Raw genomic sequence first — 12921 nt, 5'->3', positions numbered from 1 at the left:
ATGGTCTTCATTTTGTAGTATGGCTGCAGGTGTGGGTGCCTCAGCACCTGTGATCATGCATGACTGGAGTACGGTACCATCTGTGACAAGAAGAACTCAGACACACCCTAAGGGAGCTGCTCTCCACCGGGCACTAGAAGCTGAATGGTATTCGCCAGTGTTTATAATGGTGAAAGCTGAGTAGAAGTTGAACAATAGGACACTTCACTACCAGCACAATCTTAAACAAACAAACAAAAAACAGGTTTTTTGTTTTTTGTTTTTTTTTTTTTTTTGCCAATCTAGTATTTGTTTCAGTTACAGCAAACAAATAAGACTGAGACTGTATGCTGAGTTTCAGGTGCTCTCAAAATAGATAAAAATAGCACTGATAGCAAACGTTGCTTCTTGGGGCGGGGTTTCCGGTTGAAGAAATGTACAAATAGAATTAGGCATGGAGACAGGAAAGCCTGTTAGAGCCTTCTTCAACTCCCAATCTCGCGTATTTTATTTCAGAACAAAATGGAAAACTGCATTTACTTTAAAAGATGACCACACTAGTCAGGCCGCCTCCTTTAGAAGTTGTTTGGGGTTTTATTTCCCTTATGCTAAAAGTATTTCTTTTCCTTTGAGAACCAGAACTTTCTAATAACAATCATTGTGTGCGTGTTTTACGTGTAAAATTAAGTGGCTTTAGTTACATCCACAATCTTTAGTTCCTGTTATTACCAGTTTCCAAAACCATTGCACAACTCCAAACCGAAACTCCTTTTCTGTTACATAGTTTGGATCTTGACTGTCCCGGAGGTCCACATGCTGAGGGCTTGTCATCAGAGCCTTATCACTTTTGCAAGGCGGTGAAAGCTGCAGGAGGTGCCTGTGCAAAGCAGTCACATCCCTGGGGATGCCGCTGAAGGGAAGTGGGTTCCCTGGCACTCTCTCCTCTCTCTTTGGTTCCGTGCCTCTTTGAGGTGAATCAGGCTCCTCCCCATGCACTCTCTTCTAAGATAGTTAGCTTTTCCACGGGCCAGAAGACAACAGCTAGCTGATCTGGAGCTTAAGGCTCTGAAACCATCCACTGAATGGACCCTTTCCTGCCTTAATGTTACCTCAGCTGTTTGTCATACACCGTTAAACAACAACTCCTCATTTTCTCTCCTCTGATTAATTCTCTTGGTGTTCCAGTTGCATTTCTGTGATAGGCAGCCTGAGGAAAAATCAACTTAGGGGAGAAAGGGTTTATTTTAGCTCACGAGCCTGAGTACAGTCCATCTCAGCAGGGAAGTCAAGGCAGCAGGAAATCAGAACAGCTAGTCACATTGCATCCGAGTCAAGAACAGAGAGCGACACCTGCTCACGCTTACTACGAGTCTAGTGCCCTCTACCCTTCTGAAGCCCGAGTTTTCTGGTTGACAAAACTCATCCATGATGTAGTGACTACCAGAACTTCATTCCTTTCTATAGATGAATATATATATATATATGTGCACATATATTACATTTTACTTATCCATTCATATATTGATAGGTTGTTAGACAAGATGCTTGATTATTTTGAATGATTCTATGTTGACTATTGGTGTGTGCTTATCCGTCTCCGTTCCTGTATTCAGTCCTGTTGTGTATATACCTAGGAATGGAATTGTTGGGCATATGGCAGTTCTGTTTAAAGCCTTTTAAGAAGTAGCTAGTGGCAACAACACTTCATATTTTCATTCTTATTTATTTAGCTAAGCAGTGTTTAGACTCTTAAAGATTTTTTTTTATGTATACATATATGCTTGTATGAGTTTGTGTGTGCCACGTATGTGGACGTACCTGCAGTGGCCAAAAGAGGGAGTTGGATCCCCTGGCCCTGGAGTTAGAATCGGTTGTAAGCCACTTAAAGTGTGTGCTGGGAACCAAACCTAGGTTCTTTGTAGGAGCAGCAAGTGCTTTTAACCCCTGAGCCGTCTGTCCAGCTCCTGTTTTGGACTCTTGACAATGTCTGGCCTGTGATAAACTCCTCCTCAGTTTTGGTGCACCTCCAGGTTTGTCTTCCTGTTGGTTTGGAGGTTCTTTGAGCTGTTTAGGTTCTGCTGAACCATTTGGGATTGTATTCATTACTTTTCTCACTGTTACAATCAAATATATGCTGAGATGAAACAAGGGATCTGGGGCTCACAGTTTAAGAAGAGCTACGAAGTAACTAGTTGCATTGTGTCTACAGTTACGGAGCAGAAAGAGGACAGGAAATGGGGCTAGGCTATACATGCTCAAGGCCTACCCCTACTAACCCACTTCCTTCAGCAAGGTTCCTTTTCCTGGAGTTTTCACAGTACTCCAAAACAGAATGTTAAGCATTTGAGCCTGTGGGGAAATTTTTACGTTCAAACTACAACAGGGTTTTTGTGATGTTGGAGTTCTGTTATTTGGGCTTAGGCAGTATGACAAAAAAGGCTGAAATGAGCCGTAGTTTTCTGGGACTCTTCTGAGCCGTTTGGGTTTTTTGTTTTTAACCCGCACACAGAGAACACAGAGAAACAAAGATGCTGAGGACATACCCATTATAATTTTATAACCATAAGAAGGTTAAGTCTGAACTATCTTAGTGCACCCAAGGGAAAATTCTTGTTGATTACTCTTTTTTATACTTGTGAGATATTATCTGAACGTACTATATATTAATGTAATTTCTCTGTGTCATTTTGTGCCTAAAGCAGCATGGAGCAAAATTTAAACTGTCCCAGAGTTTGTGAAAGTAATTGCAGTAAAACCTCTGGCTGTATCATTAAAAAAACAAAGGTGTTTCATGCCAAAATTACCATTTTTGGCAAGTCATACGTGTATATATATACATGTATATGCATATAAATATATGAATTTGAATATCTGAGGATGATTTGTGAACTACGTTAATATATGAGTGCTTTTGCCTCTTTCTTTTTTTTTCCATTTTTTTTCGTAAAACATTTAGTTAGAATGTAGGAAATTAACAATCAACTGTTAAAGAAAAACTGGTCATTTGAGGATTTCCCTTTAGCTGAAACTAAGTAAAATGTTCACCAATTGAAATAATTTCCAGCTTCCTTCCTGATGGAATGATTTGTGTCGCATTCTGTTAAGTATAACCATGTGAAGTGGAAAAAGTCTGGCATATTAAAATGCTAGTTAATCCTGGAAACTAAGACTAAAATTTCCTCTTGGATCATCGCTATTTTTTTAAAAAGAATATTCTTCTTTTCTGTGTGAGTGCGGGTGCATGTTCCTGTACAGAGGTCGACATCCAGCGTCTTCCTCAGTAGCTCCCCACCTCGTTTTTTGAGACAGGCTTCTCAATGAACAATGAACTTGGCAAACACCTTGACTTCAGCTCGGCCAGCTGACCAACAAACCCCAGGGCTAGTCTGTCCCGCCCCCCCCCCCCCCCGCCCTGGGATAACAAGTGAGAGCTACCGCAGTGCCAGCTTTTACTTCCTGCTAGAGATCAAACTCGGGTCCTTATGCTTACAGAGCAAGCCCACCAGGTCTGCACGGCAAACTGTCTCTAAACTACCTAACTAAATAGTTAAACAACATCCTAAACTCTGACCCTACATCAGTACCCCAGAGATGGATTTAAGAGGTCAATGGATAATGTGATTAGCATTTAAACGTCTTTTTTTATTTTATATGTGTGAGTGTTCATCCTGTGGACAGGTTCCATGTGTGCCTGGTGCTGCAGAGGCCGGGAGATCCCCTTGAACTGGAGCTGCAGACAGTTGTAAATCATTATGTGGTTGCTGAGGCTTGAACCTGGTTACTCTGGAAAAGCTGCCAATGTTTAACCTGCTCAGCCACGTCTCCAGCCCAGGATGGTTAATCTTGATTGTCAGTTGGCTTGGATCTGAAGTCAACTAAAAGACACCTCTGAATAGGTCTGTGGGAACATTTCCAGGAAAAATTAACATTTCCAGGATGAAGGCTCGCCTGGAGACTGGGTGGCACTTTCCATATCAGCCCAGAAGTAAAGGATCCAAGGAAAAGACAGCGGTGCCTGCTTGAGGGCATTTACCTTTTTATTGTTGCTGCTGCCGTTATCTTCCCTGACACCTAAGGTTCTCCAGGGATCTCTGAGGACTTCAGCGTCATATTGGGACTCTGGACGCAACTAGCCTCATGGACTGAATAGCTACTAGGTTCTCCATGTTTTCAGTATGTAGACAACAATCACTGGATTACTTAGGCCCTATTGTATAATCCAATTAAATAAATCCCACTATAACTATTGGTTCTGTTCTGCTGGAAAACCCTGCCCAGTTAACTGGACCTCTTTGTTCCTGTTTCCAGGAGCCACAAAGAATAAATCTCCTTTCTCTGTGCTATTGCTCATCTCTTTAATTGCTCTGTTGAGGATGGACGGCTGAGCCTAACTTGTCAGGGCTGCTAGACTCAGGCCTTGACCATGAGAACTCCAGCAACAGGAGATGAACACTTGACTGACAAAGGTTGTGCTGCTGTCATGTCTGTCTCCATCCCTGCCCCCATCCTTGTCCTGTTCCCCACCCCCACCAGACTTTATGATCCAAAGACCTGCAGAGGGCGAGTCCCTCTCTGTCTCTTAAGTTTTGTTTGTAAAGCTTCTCTCTAAAGTCAGATTAAGACATGCCTCAGGAGTCAGTGTACTAAGACCAAGACTTACCCCTTGTAACCAACGAGCTTCTACCCCTCACCACGGTACACTCTGTCCATCCCACTCTCGGCAGCTTCATACAGAGAACTGGGGTGAGGTGATGTATGAAAACTGGGCCCCTCTCCTACAGAAGGTATCCTTCCTTTCCTTCACTAGGTGGCACCAATTGGTACATGCCCTCTTGCCTATGTCTGAACTGTTCCATACAGTCTTAGGGTGATTTAGCAATGATTCCTCAACCTTCATTCGTAACTAATTCCATAGGCTCACGTTAGCTGTTGAATTGACCTGGCAGAAAATTTATTTCACCCCAACTGCCTGCTGCCTTCATGTGTGGCCTACAGTGTGAGCCTGGGCTGATGAGACTGACTTTCTCAGCTACAAACCTGGCTAGCTCCACTGTCTAGCTTGACATGAAGCCCTGCTGGTCTTATTAGGCCCCTTGCACGAAATGATCAAGGAGGTCCAACCAAAACCATATAATGGTCTGTTTACTGGATGGAATGAAAAAGGCCATTAGGAAACTCGTTAATTTTAACAAGTTACAGGAGATAACACACCACTTCTGAAAACCTTGATCTCTTTCAGTCTAGGCTAGCTGAAACCACACCCCAGTGTTTGAGAATGAGGGTGCCAAGCCATTCTTGCCTGTAGGTTTTGTAAGTCTCTCCGGATACTGGGCAAGAGCTTCAAAAACGAGATCAAGGAGCCCTAGAATCCTTTGCCTGCTTTACTAAATATGTACTCCAAGGTCTTTGGTAATCAGGAGGTGATCTCAAGATCCAAGAGATAAAAGACATGGTCTTTGTCCCTATCTCAGGAACCCCTAGAGCTCCATCTAGTGGTGATTAATATTAAGGCCGAACTCTTGGCTTTTTCCCAAATATACAAGTACTTGGGAAAGAAATACAAATGCAATACAAATACACAAATAAATATACAGATACAACTGATGATGAGAAAAAAAAAAGGGGGCCTGTGTTTTCCTACACCTCTCTGCCAGTGAAGAGAAGGAAAAAGTCCTCACATGACAATATTAATTATGTCATAAAAGTTGTTTTGGTTTGGTTTTGGTTTTATGAGACAGAATTTCTTTGTGTATCCCCAGCTGTTCTGGAACTAGCTCTGTAGACCAGGCTGGCCTCGAACTCACAGAGATCCACCTGCCTCCACCTCAGGAGTGCTGAGATTAGAGATATGCACTACCATCACCACTTGGCTTCATAAGCGTCTTTTAAAATCTCCAAGTGGATCCAAGCTTGGTTGAACATGCCTTAAATCCCAGCACTCAGGAGGCAAAGGCAGGCCGATGCCTGAGCTCGAGGCCAGCCTGATCTTCAGCATGTGTTCCAGGACAGCCAGGACTCCAGAAAGAAACCCTGTCTCAAAAATAAAATCAACATGCGAGTCCAAGATTGGCAATCTGCACCCTCCTCACCAAAGTGAACATATGCAAAAAACGAAACGGTTATTTTTTTAAAAACTATTTTTAATGTAAGTAAAACGAAGGCAACAACCTAGAGTGCTGTCTGGCGTTGTATCTGGGGACCCGGGGCATCAGCAGCTGCTTCCATGTAGGTATCATCAGTGTGAGTCTGTGCGAGTGCTCAGGTGCTCGTCGGGGGTTTGGGTTCAGTTTCATTAGATATGCTTCATTCTCAACACACTCAGCTGGCCAGTGGGGGCCCACGCCTTTAATCCCTGCATTCAGGAGGCAGAGGAAGGCGAGTCTCTATGAGTTTGAGGATGGCCTGGTTCACAGAGTGAGTCCCATACTTGCTCACAAGTGCAAGCCGCTGCCATCAGGCCATGACATGAATAGATTGTGATGGGAATGGAGGGATAGTTTTGTCTTGGAGAGACAGGATTTAGAAAAACTGGGTAAAGAGACCTAACCAAGTTTTTTTTTTTTTAAGGTAAATGTCAGATTGCATCTTTGTGTGTTCTGCTTGAAAACTGGTAACATAGTTATGTAGGCTGAAAATGGAGTTGAAAATATATTAAAATATTATTTTCCTGGAAACCTTGAATTTTGTTTTCAAATTCTGGTTCCAGATTGAAAAACTGGGATATATATTTTTCACTTTTCATGGGACTGTGTTTAACTAACATGTTGAAATACATACAATTGTTCACCTAAATTTTAGCTTGCTGTAATCTCAGCTTTATTCGGAACAATATTCTGATTTGAAACTTAAGTACTGATAAGCCGATTTTCACCTTGAAGGGGCATGTTTAACCCATCTCAAAGAGTAGTTGAATCTACCAAAGAGTCTAAACATGTAAGCCAATATATATATATTTTTTCTCAATGCAGTTTATTCAGGAACCTTGAACAATCCTCGGACCCTGGGGAAAGCCAGCCCACAGCTTAAATAGCCTCTGGGTAGCCAACCCCAGCGTGCCATGTAGGCAATGCAGATAGGTCCACATACACGGAAGCAAGCCAGATCCTCAGCCTTAGCCAAATATGTAGTTGTTTGTGACAGAGAGCACTCACCATCGGGAAGGTGGAAGGCAGAAACCAGCTCCATCTTTAAGGCGAGGCATTACGCAGCTCTCTACAGTTCCCCCTTTTTGTTTTAGACGCATCAGGCAAGAGTAGAGGTCTGATCTCTGATATTAGAAATAAATTGGGACTTTGTACCGATGTTCATTTAGGTGTCATCCACCCAAAGAGCATCAGACCCGTCTGATACCTTTTTCTCAGAGGCGGGACCTGGGGCATCAACCCGCATGCAATCAGACATGCTCTTCTCTGGGTCGAAATCAGCTGACCCTGAGTGCAGTGTAAGCCAATATTTTATATTTATTTTATCATATGTGTATAAGTATTTTGCCCACATGTATGTGTGTGCACCCTGTGCATGCTCAGTGCCCAAGGAAGTCAGAAAAGTGACAGATTCCCTGGAACTGGAATTACAGACAACTGTAAACTGCCCTCAGGGCACTGGGAATCACACCCAGGGAGGCCCTCTGCAAGAGCAGCAAGTGTTCTTTTAAGTGCTGAGTCATCCCTCTAGCCCCGCCTCTCAGTTCTGAGGGTCATCTTCTCAGCTGTCCTTGGCAATGTACATTTCTTTTCCTGGACTTATATCCTAACATGGAGAGACAGAAGAGGGTGCAGGCATATACCTGGATCTAGCCATGGGGTACCTTCAGCTGGGGAAAGGAAAAGAAGGAGAAGCTGAATCTGATTTCTAAAGGCCCTGCTCAGTCTCCCATGGAAATGTGCCTGTCATTTCCAATTGTTCAAGGAAAGAAGGAATAACGATTCATGCAGGCCTTTGTTAAGAGAAACCCTAATGGCGTGATTACCTCTCTTCCGGCTGATTCACCGGGTGCTATAGGCATGGATCTGAAGCCCCAGGCCACATGCAGATTCTTGGCTACCTACAGCAAAGGCCAGGAAATGGCTAGAAACAGAGACAGGTTAAGACAGAGAAACCACTCCAGGGAATGGGAGTATGCTAGTTAGCTGAGCCCCCAAAAGCACCCAGTCATGAATCCTTGGCACTTTATAGGTCATTTACAAAGCCCCACCTCTCTTGTGTTTGTATACTGCACTTTTCTTGAGTGTGAGGCCCAGGCGAGACAGTCCTTCCAGTCTTTCTGGGTCAACTAGCTTCTTTCTTATGTTACTCTTTAAAAAAAAAAATTATTTATTTATGCTGTCGCTGTGGTATATGCCTGTAATCCCAGTACTCAGAAAGGCAGAGGCGGGTGGAACTCTCTTGAGGCCAGCCTAGTCCACAAAGCAAGTCTAGGACAGCCAAGGTTACACAGAGAAACCCTGTCTGGAAAAATCAAGCAAACAAACAACAACCAAAAACAAGAAAAAACAAACAAACAAACAACAACAAAAATGAATTTACTTCTTTTTAAATGTAGGAGTACTCTGTCTGCATGTATACCCACATACCAGAAGAGGGCATCAGATCGCTTCGTAGATAGTCAGGAGCCATGTGGTTGCTGGAAATTGAGCTCAGTACCTGCAGAACAGCCAGTGTTCTTAACTACTGAGCCATCTCACCAGCCCCTCACATGTTAACTTTGATGCAGCTTTCTCCTGCCACTCTGCCCCTACCCCACCCCTGCTCTGCTTAGCATGTCTCCTCAGCTTCGCAAAAGCTGTCATCATCCTTCTTCCCCTGCCTTCCCGGAATCACCACATGGTGTTATTTTAGCTGTTAGGACTCTTACCCTCCTGACCCTGCTCACAGTCACCTCCCTTTATCCCCTTCTCAAATACATCTGTGATGCCCTCGAGCCACACTTTCCTTTGCTGGCTTTGATCGCCTTTAGCTCCTGATTGGAGTCCAGCAAGTATCAGCTCCTTCATCCAGATGAACCCAGTAAGCTATATACATTAGGAGTGAACCCTACCACTGGACTCTCCTAACTGACCAGAAACATCTTTGTTTCCTTACATCTCCTTGCTTACCAGTTGAGGGTGTAGTTTTACAGCTATTGGTCTCCCAAGTGTGGCAGCCCAGGGGCTTACTTGCCTCACGGCAATGCACTGCTTTCTCTGGAAATAATGCACTATGCAGTTTCAAGGCCAAAGGCCAATTTATTATTTAAGAGGGTCAGCCTCGGAGAGCTGGCTCCGTGTTTGGTTAGTGCCTCATCTAGATCTACCTGCCAGCATAGTTCTTCGTTTCTGCCCTTGCCTCCTTGAAAATCTTTTAGTTGAATTTGTGTCTTCTAGAGTACAGGCCAGTAAGCTCCAGATGGCCTGGTTTTAGGAATATCATGTTACCACCAGCATCTGTGCTAACCACCCCTTCCCCTCTCCAAAGTGCCACTCAAACCTTTCATGCCTTAAGGTCCTACACGCTATGACAGACCAACAGGGCCAGTCAGCCCCTGTCAGCCCTTCTCAGCTCTGAAGCCATCCCGGAAGAAAGAAGACCTTGATCTAGTGCCAGTGACTTGACCTTGCTGATCTGTGGAGCGAGGCTCCCTTGTGTACTGTATGGAAGCATCACCTGGCAATAAAGAGCTGAGGCTTTTTAAGTTGCCTTCTGGACTGACCCGGGTGTTGCCAGCAGCCCTTCAGAGGCTAGCTGAGCAGCAGAGAGACTTGGTCAGCTACAGATGTGGAGAAGGCTGGGAAAGCTGAAAAGTCAACTGACTTTGTAAAATACTTGGGAAGTCCTTAAGGAGAGAGTTAGAGATTACAAAGAAAAATATTTTGTGTTAAAAAAATAAACAATGCAATGACACAATGTATCTGGATCCCATCTGTTTTTTGTTTTCTTATCAGCATACGAATAATTATTTTCCAGTAATGATTACAGTTGTATATATTCTCTTTAAAGGAGATAAGAATAAAACAAGACTTAGAGAAGAGGAAGACTGAAAAATGCTAGTGTGGAGGCAGTAGAAAAGAAATTAGAATGAGGGCACTTCAGAAGAATCCAAGCTAAGGCCTACAGCGCCACCTTGTGACAAAATAGCAAAATGGCAGTCCATTGAGATGCTAGAACAAAAAGCTTCAGCCATAAACCAACGTGGTCAAACTGGATGTTGTATTTATATTTTCAAGGATCAATTACTAGATAAAAGTCTATATACAGAATTAAAAATAAAGATTCTTTTCAATGTAACCTTAGAGCAATGTCATATAATAGCTTATGTGTGTCATTTTTACAGAAATTTGGAAAACTAAAAAAATGTGCACATACCATTGATTCATATTCATATTCATGATTCCAATGGGAATTCTTGAACTCTGAAAAGAACGATAATGAGATTACACATTTATTAAAGGTGGTGACTATCTTGGAAATGCCTTTACAGATTGAAGCTGATGATAGTACAGCAGATGGTATCCATTAGAATACAGCAAATTTTAGACATGATGACAGAACATGTTACAGATATATCGTTCAGTCCTACAGGACAAGCAATTAGGGGAAAAACCTAATTTACAAACTTTACAAAAAAATGCTTATACAGCAGAAGAGGGATATGGGATCTCCCAGAGATAGATTAAATAATGGTCTGTTGAATTTAAAATTTTAAAATGTTAATGAGACAAGTAGCATAGATGTTGAAAAACACTGGATTTTAGAAAGGACTGCTGAGTTGGATCAGCCAGTAGACGTCCTAACTTCAAAATGGAAGGAAGAAAATGTGCTACATTGGAGAAGAGGTTTTATATTTATAGCAACAGGAGAGGAAACACTATGGATTTCATCCAAATTGATAAAAATTGGGTATGACTGTGGGGCCAGGGAGGAGTGTCACTGAAGATATTGACTGCTGACAAAAAAGAAAGAAATGAAGACCAACAAAACGAGTAACAAGTATTGCTAATCGCTCTACATAGGAACAGCTCTGAGACTGGCTGAGACATGAGAAAATGTCTCTGTATAGCCAATAAATCTTGTTGACTACAGAGTCCTCAGGACTTATGCCTTCCTTTCATATGGTATGGATGGAGATTTATATTGCAGCTTGGTTATAGGTCTGAACTAACTTATAAAGAAAGACAGATGCCTTTCACCTGTTCAAACAAAGAGCAGAAAACCATCTTTAGATGATTTGTGCACATTGCACATTCCATACATGTGTTAATGCAAAAATCTATATTACCCATGAAAGTTTGTATGTTTATAGAACAAAAGGATCAGACACCAAAGTGTCTGACAAGACAGTGCCCCTGACAAGATTCACCCTCAACGATACTGAGACTTATTTATTCTAGCATCTTGCTAGATCCAGCCTCCCAGACTACCATTTCATCAAAACTTACTTCCAGGACAGCTTCAAAGCAGCCAACCCCAGATGGTCTAGCCTTACAAATTTTTCCAGCCAGGACTGCAGCTAAGCCCTGTACTTTTCTGTCACATAGAGCCTGGACAGCAAGAGAAACAGCTAGCTCTCCTAGGACTTGGCCTTTATCCCTTTATCTTTGTATATGGATAAAAAATTAAGTTTGTTTTTGTTATAACATAATATATATATATGTGTGTGTGTGTTTTAACTCTTGTATAAGGTATTGTAACTATACTACTCATTTAAAGATGCAATGTGAAGTTCTAGTCCTTTTGAAAACTACTATTACAAACTGTTTAGGATAATTAAGAAATGCAAGTTAGAAGCCAACCAAACTCGTGGTCATGTTAGATACTAGTTTAGTTCATTATGGAAATATGTTTTCAGAGTTGAACAGATACTCTGAAGATGATGCCCCAGTGTTGCAGAGAAACTTGGCTCGACTGTCCAGGCAGCAGCCATCTCTGTTGTTTCTACATGTTGGAAGCTGCTTGCTCTGTACTTCCTGCTCACTCAGATAATATTTATCCTTCTCAAGTCTCTGATGGGGTTGAAGACTAGATACTTACAGTCTCACAATGAAGCTTAAGTTGTTCAAGATTTAAGAAAATGTTTTATAAAGATAGTTTTTTAGGTCTAAGTTGGTTTTTTTTAAGTTGGTAAATTAAAACTATGATAGAAAAGGATCTAAGTACACAGCTCTGAACTCACCAAGCTGGGATAGACAGTAGAGTACTTTCTCCTAAGTGAATGCAATTCTTACATGATGGTTTTCATAATAGTTCTTACTGTATGTAGTTTATAACTGTAAGAGAAAGAGCTCTTTATTGGACTGAAAGGGAAAGGTGTTGGGGTTGGTCTGGTGTGGCGTATTCAGATGCTCCGAGATCTGGTTACAGTCTAGACGTGGGCATTTATTGATCAATGTTGTATAAACTTTGCTCCCCAATTATCTCTGATTGTTCAATAAAGAAGCTAGAGATCCAGGTACAGTGGTGCACACCTATAATCTCAGCACGTGGGGAAGCAGAGGCAGGTGGATCTCTATGAGTTTGAGACCATCCTGGTCTACAAAGCAAGTCTAAGACAGCTAAGGCTACACAGTGAAACACTGTCTTGAAACAAAACAAACAAAAAAAGCTGGAGAGCCTATAGCGAGGTGAGAGAGGACAGTAGGCAGAATTTTGCTTCCCAGTGAGGAGTCTCCAGTAGGGACCATGAGGTAGAAGAAGAGGGAAGAAGGAAGAGGAAGTAGAGAAAGGACGTGGCCATGAGGACTGACCTGGTGGAGAACAAGTAGCCCAGGCAGGGCTGATATGGCAAGTAATTTGGAGTGTGTGACTGGGAAGTAGCCAGACTAGCATAAAGGATTAGAGATTCTCTCTGTAGATCTGTCAAGGGAAACTGTAGAGACAAAAAGGCCAAAAATGAAAGCACCCCCTAACCTCACTTCAACAGCAGGACCTGATTACCTCAAGCTTGATCCAGTAACTCATGACCCCATA

At 42.4% G+C, this 12921-nt stretch overlaps 1 protein-coding gene across 1 annotated transcript in view; it reads right to left on the bottom strand.

Moving 5' to 3' along the window:
* Nqo2 (N-ribosyldihydronicotinamide:quinone dehydrogenase 2) overlaps nucleotides 1-12921 on the bottom strand; it is a 43699-nt gene that overhangs the window by 17585 nt on the left and 13193 nt on the right. The window lies entirely within an intron of this gene.

The sequence above is a fragment of the Meriones unguiculatus genome, chromosome 19 (genome assembly GCF_030254825.1).
Source record: "Meriones unguiculatus strain TT.TT164.6M chromosome 19, Bangor_MerUng_6.1, whole genome shotgun sequence".
NCBI lineage: Eukaryota > Metazoa > Chordata > Mammalia > Rodentia > Muridae > Meriones > Meriones unguiculatus.
This window is presented reverse-complemented; position numbering and strand designations above follow the sequence as displayed.